At 36.7% G+C, this 13,652-nt stretch overlaps 1 protein-coding gene across 6 annotated transcripts in view; it reads left to right on the top strand.

Moving 5' to 3' along the window:
* Nucleotides 1-13,652, top strand: part of LOC131791907 (uncharacterized) — a 42,036-nt gene that overhangs the window by 12,989 nt on the left and 15,395 nt on the right. Inside the window, exons 1-2 of one of the 6 annotated variants that reach the window (XM_066172076.1) lie at nucleotides 7,681-8,834; nucleotides 9,060-9,099. The exons of 3 other annotated variants lie outside the window; for them this stretch is intronic. The gene's annotated coding sequence lies outside the window, so the exon portion shown is untranslated. Of the gene's footprint in view, nucleotides 1-7,680; nucleotides 8,835-9,049; nucleotides 9,100-13,652 lie in introns of those variants that run through there. 2 more of the 6 variants (XM_066172080.1, XM_066172079.1) reach the window with 2 other exon arrangements.

The following is a 13,652-nucleotide window of genomic DNA, read 5'->3' as shown; positions in this document are numbered from 1 at the left end:
ATTTTTCAAAAGTGTTGATGGCAGATATATCTTTTGCTGCTGTATCAAACAATGGAGGCATCGGAAAAGGCATCGGTGGCATTCGGAAAGGCACCAAGAAAAATTATATTTACGTTTTGTAACTTGCAAAAAACAATCGTGTTGTAAAGCCAAAATGTTACAGGTTATACTTCGCTACTCAAAAAGTTAAGCAATTTTCCAAACGTTTTGACTGGAACAATATTTTTACTGCTATATTAACCAACTGAGGCATCGGGAAAGGCATCGCGATCGGTGACACCGGGAAAGGCATCAAGAAGAATGATATTTACGATATATAACTTGTTGTAGGACGAAAAAAAGTATCTTGACTTGTTTAAGGCGTTACTCACAGTTGGTTTGCTTTTCACTTGAATTTTGCAATCTCGACTTTCGATTCCGGAAAACTCAAGCTAAGCAACTCTAAAAAAATTTCGTTCAAGATTTTTATATTTTTAGAGTCATTGATAAGTTTGTATCCACAGCCTTCAGATAAGAAATTTAAAATTTCCATCAGCTGTAGTTCTTTTAGTGTTTATTATATGTATTCAATCGCCTCATTACACGTGAAAAAGGTATGTAAGAAAACACTGAGCTTCGAGAAACAGCCAAGTGAAGGCTAATGTGTTTACCATGCTTAAATATTTATAATCAAATGAACTCAGGATGAAAACCGAACGGCAGGTGAAATGTTGTGTTGGTGTCTCTGTCCCCCCACGTCTCTGCGAAAGGTATATCCAGACAACCTGCATGGAAAAACTGACCACAGATATCGCACCAAATTTTTGAAAAAATCTTTAAAACTAGACTGGTGAGCAGCGCTCTACGAACAGCAGTTGTAAAATTTCTTTATCCTCCGGCGCGTTTCGTCTAACTATAGTAGACTTCTTCGGGGAGTTTTACATTTATAAGCCATAGTTAGCGGCTATACGAGGGCCAATGACCATAAAGGCTTGGCCGGACCTACGAATAGGAACAGGAGAAGTTGCAAAATTTTTGAAAATTTTTTGGGGTAAGGTGGGAGAATTCATTTGGGGTCCACGGTTTTGGTTTTCTTTTTTCGCCACGTGCGTCACGCAGAAAGTTACAAAACGTAAATATAATTCTTCTTGGTGCCTTTCCGTATGCCACCGATGCCTTTTTTGATGCCTCTATTGTTTATTACAGCCGTAACAGACAAATGTGCCATCAACACTATTGAAAAATTGCCTAACATTTTATCTAGCGAAGTATACTGTTAACATTTCGGCTTTACGATACTATTGTTTTCTGCAACTACAACTGATATGGTCTATATGAGGTATTAAATTTGTTTCCCCGCTGACCACTCGTATTTCGGTCTTTTCTTCTTCCCCCACTCGTCGCCCGTGATGTAGTAACTCCCAACTCTATTGCTGGGCTATACTTTGAGGGTACTTGTGACGTCATCTAGTTGTGGCGTGTGTAGATTTTGCGCGCGCATGCATCTAAAAACCCTTTGCAGCCTCCTTAGGCCGTCTCACGAAACTGAATTTTTTTCCGCCACGCGTGCAGTTGAAATTACAATTTGACACTAATATATAGATTTAGGCAAGCCTAAAAGCGGAGCTCGCATTTTTTTTCCCGCACGTCTCTCCAACAAAACTAAAGCCCCTACTATGGATAAAGTGCGTGGTAATATTAATGGATTTTCATTCGCAAGTTCTCCGTGTCCGTGTAGAGGACTGCCCGCGGTATACATGGTTGGCCGCGCATGCTAAAAGTAGCACCTTGTACGGTCGGTTGTACGGTCGTACATCCAAATTTTTTTCGGCTTGATGAATTACTACTATTTTGTGTAGTTATGGGGCTATGCTCTGCGAGTTCCACTAATATGTAGTTTCCAGGACGGAGCGCCATATCGAATCAGTACCAAAGCATGTACGGAAAGGAGAGCATGGGAGAAACAGATAAGGGTGTTCATTGAAAACTTCTATGTCCGTGACTTTCTTATTGATTTTTTTAAATCAAGGCTTCCTCGACGCCTTATGATTTCGGTCAGGGTTCATCTTGCGGAAGTTTGTTTCCGGGAATGACGGGAGGAATGACATAAAGTACATCTAACAATCAGGTCTGCCTGACAATCAAACGCAACGATATTTAATTAGATTTTAGCTTTGATAATCTTAAAACTTGTTATTTTAGGAATTTGCTGTAGCTCAAGATGCATTATTTCTAAGAACAAAGTGCATATATAGTCAACGTGAACGCATATAACTTAGATATGATGACGGAAGTGCGGACCCATGATATTTTGGGGGTGGGAGAAACCATACATTAAAGGTAAAGGAGCAACTCATGTTATCAACCTTTTTACAATAGATTATGTAGGGGAAAATGGTCAATCAAATTGCTGCTATCAGAATACTGTCATTAAATGCTGAAGTAAAAACTGTTTTCTCTTTCAGTTGCTTTTGGCAGCAACAAAAACAAACCGTATATATTTCATCATTAAAACCTTAAACTGACAATTGCTAACCCCATTTACCCAACCTGTGCACATCGTACCAGAAGTTTCTGTTTTCGATGAAACATTGCTAAGAAATTTGTCTAACAGATCGGTTGAGCGTGCACGGTTAAACACAGGTTACATCAATTTGCTTCTCCTTAAGATGAGTAATGGTCTACGTTTTAGGCGTTCGGCTATCGGCGTTCGATATGCTAAGTCGTTATCTAATTACCAAGATGTAAACCATTAGTAAAACTGAAATATGTAGGGTGAAATGCGAGTTTTCTAAACGGTAAAAAGAGTAACACAATTCCCCTAAACCTCATACAACTACATAAACACCTTGTAATCATTGAAACGGCGTCTCCATAGACTAACGTAACGAGTTTATCCATAATCGAAACCAGACGGATATGACAGCTGACCCGACACTTCTGGACATTCATTTTCCTATCACTGACTGTTTTTTTTGTTTTGTTTTTTTTTTTAACGCTAATTTTTGGTCCTTACGGTGGTTTCGTTTCGATTGTTTCGTTTTGGTCGTTTCGTTGGTTTTACTTGTTTCAGTTGTTTCGTTTCGGTCGTTTCGTTTCGCTGTTTCGGGTTTTAGTACATGCCAGATTTCGGTAATTAAATAACGGCGTAATATGAGACTAACACAGTCTAAGACTATACGATTTTACGTCACTATCTGCGTCGGTGTACACACTAAGATTTTAAGCCGTCAACTAACGGCCTAAAATCTCTCAGTATAATGATAAATAATAATAATAATTTACATTTTTAAAGCGCTTTACAAAATATTCTATGAAAATATTAAAACGATTAAACGATAAAATATGAAAAATATTAAAAATATTAAAATGTTAAAACTATTAAAAATGTTAAAACAAATTGTGAGCCAGCTTGAACAGATGTGTCTTAAGCTTGGACTTAAAATGGCTACACTCTGACTGTTTCGAATTTCAAGCGGCAGTTTGTTCCACAGAAGTGGCCCGGAACGGGCAAAGGCGCGATCACCAAAGGTCTTAAAATTAGTTCGTGAAATCTTAAGAAGGCCCTGGTCAAAGGAACGTAGATGATGACCAGAAATGGAGTGTGGCTGCAGATATTCTTCAATGAATTGTGGACCTTGATTGTTAAGAGATTTATAAACTAAGAGTAACAACTTAAAATGAACGCGATAAGTCACAGGAAACCAGTGGAGATGAGATAAGGCGGACGAAGTGCGATCAAACTTTGGAATCCTAAAGATTAATCGAGCAGCGGCGTTAAGCACCTTCTGAAGACGATCTGTCTGGTACTTGGGGACGCCAAAGAGAAGAGAGTTACAGTAGTCCAAATGTGAAGTCACAAATGCGCGAACAAGAGTCTTCGTGAACTCAGGACTAAGGACTGAGGAATTTCCCAATTTGGCGAATTTTATACAAGCCATGAAAAGCCTTGCTTCAGATTTTACCGATGTGAATGGACATAGACATATTGGAGTCAAACCAGGAACCCAAGTTTCGAACACTGTCGAAGGGCTGGATGGTAGAATCACCGACGGTGATGGAATCCATTGATAATTACTAGCGGGAACTAACAACTAAGAACACAGTTTTCGAATCGTTGGTTAACAGGCGGTTATAAATCAACCATGAGCAGACATCTGAGATGCAGGCCTCCACAGAAGCTATGGCGTGGTCTTGCGAAGATCTGCCATTAGGTCTAAACGACAGATAAAGTTGTGTATCATCGGCATATCCATGAGCAGAGGGAAGATGGTTAGCTATCACATGATATAGTTGAGATATTTATAATATAAATAAAATAGGTCCCATACTGCTGCCTTGTGGAGCACCGCAGCTTAAGTGGAAGTCATTAGATGTGCGATCGTTAGTGAGAACACGTTGTTTTCGGCCAGATTGGTAGGACGCAAACCATTTATGGGCAGAGCCAATAATTCCAAAGTCGTTTTCAAGCACGTTAAGGAGAATCTGATGATCGATTGTATCAAAAGCAGCGCTCAGATCCAGTAGCACAAGAAGCGTAATTTCCTAACGGTCCATTGACATAAGGATATCAATTTGAACCTTAAGCAAGGCAATTTCAGTTGAGTGAAATCTTCGGAACCCTGATTGTAAATTCGGCAGAGTTACATTGCCTTCACAGTGCTTAAACAATTGAGAAAGAACTGCCTTTTCGACGATCTTGGAGAAAAATGGTAGATTACTTACGGGACGAGAATTTTTATAGGTTAATTCAAGGCCAGATTTCTTTAGCAGAGGTTTCACAATTGCGGTTTTCCAATCATCGGGAACGTAGGCGTGGCGAATAGAAAAATTAAACATGTGAGTAATAAAGGGCGCAAGGACGTCAAGACAAGACTTCTCAAGCCATGTAGGGATCGGATCCAAGGTGCATGAGGCATTAGACGATGTACTGATTGTATTACTAGCATCTTCAACTGATAAAGGCGAAAAACTGCTAAGTTTTACAGCTGGAACAGCGGTATGGGAACATGGAGGATTAACTTAAATATTATTGATGGAGTCCTTGATAAGTTCAACTTTTTAAACAAAGAATTCCCCAAATTTATTCGCAAGTAGAACTGGATGTATATATACCGACTAGAAAAATTTACGCCTTTAGTAAGTGGCGTAAAATCTTACGTAGAAGAATTTAGATCGTTACGGTTACTGGCGTAAAATCTTACATTTATACACTACTAGAAGAAATTACGCCATTAGTTGCACATATACACTACCGACTTGAGGAAATTACGCCGTTAGAACCGACTTGAGGAAATTACGCCGTTAGCTGCTGGCGTAAAATCTTCCATATACACACTACAGACTGGAGGAAATTACGCCGTTAGTTACTGGCGTAAAATCTTACATAGATACAATACCGACTGCAAAAGATTGCGCCTTTAGTTACCGGCGTAAAATCTTACATGTATACATTTCCGACTGGAAGAAATTACGCCGTTAGTTACTGTTGTAAAATCTTACAGTACAAACAATACCGACTGGAAGAAATTACGCCGTTAGTTACTGGCGTAAAATCTTACATATATACATTACCGACCGGAAGAAATTACGCCGTTAGTTACTAGCCTAAAATCTTACATAAATGCATTACCGACTGGAAGAAATTACGCCGCTAGTCATTGGCGTAAAATCTTTTGCGTTCAATATTTGCTCTTCTTCGCATGTAGCTATTGTCGTGAGCAATATGTAAGCTGGATTAAATGATTCCTATCACTGCACAGGAAGTGTACAACCGTTTGCATTTTGAGCGTTTATTTTCAGCTCTGGTAGAGCATTATTGTACATTACTGTGCGGCTGGTAATCACATCATATAACGATTCAGATTTCTTCGAGAAGTTGAAATATTCTTTAAATCTCTGCTGAAAGGTTGGAACGTTGTACATATATACAATTACAGAAACAAGGTCTTGTACGGACTGATTTTTCGATGCTACACCTAAAATAATGAGGCCGATCAACAAAGAACATTTGACGACATTTCACTTGATTCTTTAGTCGCTTTGGTCTTCTGTAAAGGGGGAATAAAGAAAGAAATAGCAAGAAATAGCAAACAATTAGCAGTAGTAATAATAATGATAATAATTATGACGATTTTTTGGGTCTGAGAGCCCGTGTCACCTCTGTATAAAGAACTGATCACAGAGAACAGGTGGGCAATTCTTTGAAATTAGACCTTCATAATGAGGACTCCCAAAGAGTACTTTTACTTTGGATCAGAGAACACACACCTTGAGTCCTCTCAAAAAAAGTGAGAAAAAAAAACTGGAAAAATTTCTTTTTTCCATAAAGCACCGTAAGAGGTGCTTATAAAAAGGCCAGTAAGATACTTACATAAAAGAATAAAGTTTTTACAAAGTAAAACTAATATAACTTAGACACAGTGTGTGTCTGCATTACACACAGTGCGTAAACGTTATGAAGAATGGTAGTTTGTAAACCGCTAAGAGATTATTTATTCGTTAATCTAGGTACCTCAGATTATAAAGTTTTCTCTGGCACTTCTGAATTTGCTTCCTATACTACCAGCTATAGGTGCAGCTCGCATATTTAGACGACTAATTTATTTATTTATTTAATTGCTTTTACCATGATCACAATGCTACAATAAGACTAGGAAGAAGAAATACATTTGAAGAGGTCATAAGAACGAGAGACGAAGGTGCAGGACACAAAACAGAGTGAGGCTCCAAATTAAGCGCGCCCAAATTTTGCTTTGGTTTTCTCAACATTTGACTTTTCTACACTCCAAATTGGTCTTATACTCACTTTTTTCATGAATACATTTACATTTATCTTTTTTTATTTGGTACCTCTAGCTGGTAGGATCTTAGGAGCTTTAGGAAATACTAGAGGTACAGCTTGCATATTTAATTGACTTAGCTTAATTTTTATAAGAGTCTGCTTTGAATTTTACTCTTGGGCTTTCCATTTAGTCTTACACTACATTAGAATCACTTTTTTCGTGAATATCCTCTTTTTCCTCAGTCGAGTACCTCTTAGGTGGCTTAAGAAATACTAAAGGCTAGAGGCACTTCGTGCATATAAAGTGAATTTAGCTCATTTCATTTACTTTTTGATTTATAGAAAAACCTTTCTACATTCCATGTTAGTCTTGTACCATTGTGGAGTCACTCCATATGTACGTTTTCATGTTTTGCAATCTTGTTCATTTGGCTAGTAGGATCTTCGATTACTCAAAAGACGCTACTAGCCAGAAGGGCAGCTTATGTATGTGAAGTTAGCTTGAAATCATTTAAATTGTTATGTTATAAATGAATTTCAGGTAAATAAATTCTAAACTAGTCTGATTTTTTTTTTGGTTGTAGATTTATTCCAATACAATTCAAACCAGTTTTAAATGAATTTGACTAAAAAATTCATTTTAGACTTGAACATTTCAACCAGATTTACTGAAGTTTGTGGTGCAATACTCTGCATAAGTATATAAGTGAAATTTCTCAGAAAGGAACAGCCTCTATTTTCATGATATTTGCGTTTGATTAGAAGTACTATTGACAAGGCAAACCCTTGATTACTAAAACTAAGACTAAGACTTAAATGGAATGCCAAATAGTGAAATGCAAAGCAGGCTGTAATAAAAATTGGGCAAAGTTGATTAAATATGCAAGCTCATTGTACTTCAAGTATTTTCTAAGTCTCCTAAGATTCTACCAGCTAGAGGTTTAAGACTAAACAAGAAAGAACAAAATGTCAATGTATTCATAAAAAAGTGATTCAAAGGAGTGTAAGACTAATTTGGAGTGCAGAAAAGTCGAATGTGGAGCAAACCGCTGTAAAAATTGAGCAAAGTTGACTAAATATGCAAACTGTGCCTCGAGCTGGTAGTCTTTTCTAATCCTCTTGAGATCCTACTGGCCAGAGGTACAAGACCAAATGAAAATAAATTAATGTATTCTTTAAAAAAATGATTCCAAGGAGAGTAAGATTACAATTTGGAGTGTAGAAAGGTAAAATGTGGAGCAAACCGTGATGAAAGTTGGGCAAAGTCAAGTATGCAAGCTGTACCTCTAGACGGAAGTATTTTCTAAGCCCCTTTTAAGATCCTACCAACTAGAGGCACAAGACCACATAATAATAGATAAATGTGTACGTATTCTTGTAGAAGTGATTCAAAATAGTGTAAGACTAATTTGGAGTACAGCAAAGTAAAATGTGAAGCAAACCGTTGAAAAAGTTGGACAAAGTCGACTTAATATGCAAGCTGTACCTCTAGCCGTTAGTACTTTATAAGCCTCTTAGGATCCAACCAGCAAGAGGTACAAGACCAAATTAAAAAAATAAATGTAAACGTACTCTTGTAAAAAGTGATTCCAAGGAGTGCAAGACTAATTTGGAGTACAGAAAAGGTTTACGCTGGACTCAGAAGACGAAACCATGTTTTGTGACACTTAGAACTTTTTTCAGCTCGACTGCCGGTCATTTAGTGTTTTCAACACCTTGACCGGTTACCGGCCATATAGCCACCAAGAAACACAGCCATACAAAATTTGGCGAAATTTCCTTGAATTAAACTTAGCAATATATTCTTCACATATAAAGCATGTAAAAATGTTCGTGTTTGGTTCAATCACGTCCCTTTATTGTTGGTAAATCGTAAGTGGTGTTACTATAACAGTCCGCCATAGTAGTCTGACCTAGCGACCTCACTTGGGAACTCGTCGCCAGTGCTCCTCGGGTGTACCTCGTAGTCGTTCGGCGTAACGTTCGACCCTCTCTGTTTGAACAATGAAACAGATTGTGCATCGATTCTATCTGGTAACATGAAAAATTGGACCCTTCTTTGGGTTTAGAGGTGAGAAGAATATGTTTGTATTATAGCCAGACGTTTTCCGTTATTGTACGTCATGCCATGTGGTTTGGGCCAAAAAGCATTGTTTATTCACTTAAATTCAATCGCTTTGACGTTGAGCTAAAGCTCCAAACGTCAGCTTTTTAACTATTTACGGTGGCCAAGTCACGCCATCGACTCAGTTTATGTTACGTAATGACCCTGTTGCTATTTGTTATTTTGAGACAGAAGCCCAAAGCTTGGTAAATGTACTTCTCAGCGCTTTCAGGTATTTCTGATTGTTAGTCAGCCTACTGTGGGCAATAACTATTACTTTAGCAAGGCTGATTATTCAGCAGAAATTATTGTTGGGCTTTCAATAGATATTTAAAAGCTATTTTGAGGGTTGTGTTATAATAGTGTTGTGTTATGCTCTATATCAATAGTGAGTTATTTGCTTACATAGCAAAAAAACTTGATTATCATGTCAAAGCAAGGAAACCACACATCCATATTATTTGTGAAATGTTAGATATTAAGGAAAAAGGGATTCAGGCATGAGAGAGTTTATTGCTTTGTGGCTTTGGAGAGATAATAAAAGCTATCATGTTGTGACTAATCTCTACTTTAAGATTAGAGGTGAGCAGACTGGAAATTGAATTGGACAGGATGTTGCTGATTTTATCAATGGATCAGTCATTATGTTTATGTATTAAATGTCTCCTTTGTCAAGGTGTCAAAATTCCTTCACACTAGGTACAGCTCCCTCATGCAACAAAATACACAATTGCCTAGATTCATAAGTCTGTTTCTTGTATCTCGTAAGCGCCTTTGCAATCTGAGGGAACTCTTTCTCAAAGATAGATTTATTATCATTTTAATAGTATTTGCTTTCATTGCAAAATCTTCTCTGTGTAGATGTGTTCTGTAAATGGAGCATTGAGATTTTTGGTTTTGCAGTTTTGGCTTTCTTTTCTGATCTGTTCTTCAGTTTTGATTGATCTTACTGTGGTTTTGGATGTTAGATTTTTGAGTGTGGTAGTTTTTTTAGAATCAGACACTTTAGGAACAATTCTTGAATCTCAAGATCTACCTTCACAGGTTACTGCATACTGGTAACCTGTTTCTACTTGCATTTGTCTATTTGTTGACATTTCATCTCTGTAAGTTATCACATGGATTGTTTTTTTTCATCCTTCTCATTACTTGGTACCCAAATAAGAATGGTCAGTGTTACTTGAGTAAACACAGAATTACATACTTGTTTTTGCTTGTGTCTATGGTCTAAACCCGCTGTGTATACCGAGCACAATATTTTAATGGTAAAACACACCTAACTTAGACCCATTCATATACTGGGTGAGCTTTTGCTAGTTAAATACATGTAGTACAGACTGCACACATATAAATACATATGTTACATACTAAATACATGTAGTGTTTAAACTGTTTAGGGTTTCTATGTATATTGGCAGATCTGGATGGTGTTTTGTTAATCTCTTTAACTTACAGGCGACATTATGAGTAAATCCACCTTCTTCTCCTTTTGATCATAGTATATCTTAACATTGAAGCTGAATATAGTTAGCCAAGTTTGGTGAAACCACGTACAACCAAAGTTCAATATCATTCTTAAAAGTTCTGAATTGACTTAATAAAGCCATGCTGTAAATGCTACTGATCTTATTGTGAAACTAGCTGAACTGGACTTTGCTTTTTCTAAGTGACCCTTTGACCCAGTGCACTCTTTAGTTTGACAGTAGAGCTTTGTTTTGTAGAAATAATTGTAATACTATGTATGGCATGCTTGGCTGTTTGCAATTCCTGCCAAAAGAAGAGATATCGCTTAGGGTTGCAAGTGGGAATTACTCAAAAGTGAAAGGCACTGAACATATACCCTTTTATGAGCTACAATCATGACATACGTAGGATTAGAATTATTTCTGCAAAACAAAGCTCTATTGACTTGCTCTATTTGTTCATTTTCTAACAATTGCGGTACCTTTGAAGAGAGTCAAGAATAGACCAATTTGACACCTAGGGAAAGATGAGTGCATTTTTTCTTATTGTAATTCTGCTACTAAAGCAGCTTTAGGGCATAATTTATTTTCATTGAGCGATTTAATGCCAAAGTAAACAGAGCATGAGGCCTTTAGAAAATGCTTACAATTAGTTTTCCCTGCTGAAATGTTTTGAGTTTCAATTACAGTGACATGCATATTCATGTAAAATTATGTGTGGTTCCAATAAACAACAATTATGAATGAAAAAGTTTAGTTTAGATAGCCTTTCTCTCAGCAGTTTTTACTTTACCTTTACTTTGTCTACATTGCTGTTATTAGTTTGGTGCAAAAGAGTGACATGGTTGAATTTTAGTTCGTATTGGTTCAATCTCAATTAAGATAAATCGGTAGACCATGGTTCAAGTATAGCATATTCAACAACCGTGCTGTCTCGTTTTTCTGTTATATTTTTTTTTTTTTTGGGGGGGGGGGGGGGCAATCTTAATTACTACTTATTTTCCAAACAGTGTCACATATTTTTTCCTTTTTCTTTTCCACTGTGATTTGTCATAAATCTGACATTTACTTAACCAGTAATTCCTTAGTAAACTGAAACAAACTGCATGTTGTTTCAAGTTTATATCATGAAAGCAAGGGACGTCGCTTTCTATCAGTTTACCAGCATGATAATTTTTTTAGTATGCACTTTTGAAGAGTAGTCTGTTGGATAGATATTCTGTGTATGTCATGATTGAATATCTACTCACCAAGCCATTGTAGATCTTTAATGACTTCCAGTGAATGCAGTAGATTTGAACCAAGGTCTACTGATTTATCTTTTCAATGACGTACGCTTATAAATTTTGTCACCCCCTTGGAGCTCTTTTATTTGTGTGCGTGCAAAGAACATCCATTTTTGCTTTTTTCGCTTTCTTCAAGTCTTTGCAGGCCTCACTGGGTTCTTAAGTGTACGTTTGATCAAGATTAAAAACTGTGGTTATTTCCGCCATATTGTTTGAAGCACATGGCATATTAATGACAGAGACTGTGTATTCAAGAATTTCTAGGCCAGCGGTAAAGCTCATTATGATAATGGAATGGTGACTAAAACAGAGGGTTACTTACCTTCAGCTCTACCCACCACAGTTTTGTTAAAGTTTTTAACAATGTTTAGGACTTTTTTTGTATTTAAATTCTAAAAGCTGATATATACAACACTGACATTTGCTTATTAACACATAACAAGTTAAAGTGGGTTCTATGTTTTAAATTTTTCCTGTCAGTGGTTTAGTACAAATAGGTACTTAAACAAATTATCAAAACATACTTTGTAGTGAAAGCAGAGATATAAATTGTTGATATATTTTTCTTGTACTCATTACTTAAAGGAATGCCTACATAGAATTTTCTCTGTATATTTTTGACCACAGTTCCATAGACTGATATGGCAGTCTTTAATAAATCAATCCAGAAACTTTTAAGGTTCAATTTTAAAAATGTTAACAATGTTAAGGCCTTTTTTGTATTTAAATTCTAAAAGCTGATATATAGAACACTGACACTTGCTTACTAATCACATAACAAGTTAAAGTAGGTTCTATGTTTTAAATTTTTCTTGTTAGTGGTTTAATACAAGTGAAAGCAGAGATATAAATTATTGGTATTTTTTTCTTGTATTCATTACTTAAAGGTATACCTGCCTACATAGAATTTTCTTGGTTTTTCTCTTGACCACAGTTCCATAGACAGATATGGCAGACTTTAATAAATCAATCTAGAAACTTTAAAGGCTCAATTTTAAAAATGTTAGTGGTACCCTTGTTGTCATGCATATACGCTGTTAAACTTGATATGACTCTAGAACTATGAGGGCATAACGTTGTATCGGATGCCTTCAAACCTTTCATGGAAAATGAATCCACTTATTCTTAAATTGTACAGTACAGTTGCAAACTCCATTGGCTCAGTAGTGTTGAGTACATCCAAATCATAGATGCAGTAGTAAAAGGATTCTGTGATCTGCAATACTTAATAGACACTCTAGGCATCAGAAGCTAGTTGTTGTAATTTGCTGGAGCAGTTAGGAAACTGAAGTGGACACGATAGTTTCCTAGTTTTCTGTGAAAGTTTTCTACACAAATGAATGGCCAATTAGAGGTGCCCACTGTCAAAGTTTCTCATTTTCATTCCATTTCTATATTGAAAGAAGTCAACGGTTAATTTTATTTTGATTTCTCAGTGGACTTTCATTTGATTTCTTGATGATGTAAGATTCCAGCCTGAGATCATGATGGCTTTGTTCTAAGAATTTGGAATCACTATAGAATGATGCAACTCAATCAAGAAGTTGGCTATACCTTGACAGTTTACTTTCATTCGGCACTATAATGTATTCAGTTTTCTCTAATAATAATTGTTTCATATAATTCATTTCATGTTTTGACTGTGTTTGGCTTTGTGCTAGATTTTTGGGTCATGGAGAACTTAAATATGTAAATCAATCCCGTTTTCAAATTTGTTACTTGTAATCACTGACCTTGTGCTGGAGAAGGTGTTCATAATACCATCACAGTGTGCTTAGATCAAGGTGACAGACTTAAATACAAAGCCACATTGAAAAGACTATGGGAAACAGCTCTCTGGTGTATGGGAGAGCTGACAAGCCCTGGTTGAATTACCAGTGGACTGCAAACTGGGCTTGTTTTCACTGGGCTGGTTAGAACTGAGTGGGCAAATGGCAATATTCAATCACCATGCTGTCTCATTTTTCTGTTATGTTTTTTTTTTTGGGAGGGGGGGGGGGGGCAATCTTAATTATTACTTATTATCTAAACAGTGC

Source organism: Pocillopora verrucosa, chromosome 9, assembly GCF_036669915.1.
Source record: "Pocillopora verrucosa isolate sample1 chromosome 9, ASM3666991v2, whole genome shotgun sequence".
Taxonomy (NCBI): domain Eukaryota; kingdom Metazoa; phylum Cnidaria; class Anthozoa; order Scleractinia; family Pocilloporidae; genus Pocillopora; species Pocillopora verrucosa.
Note: the sequence above shows the minus strand (reverse complement) of the source record. Positions and strands in the feature narration are given on the sequence as shown.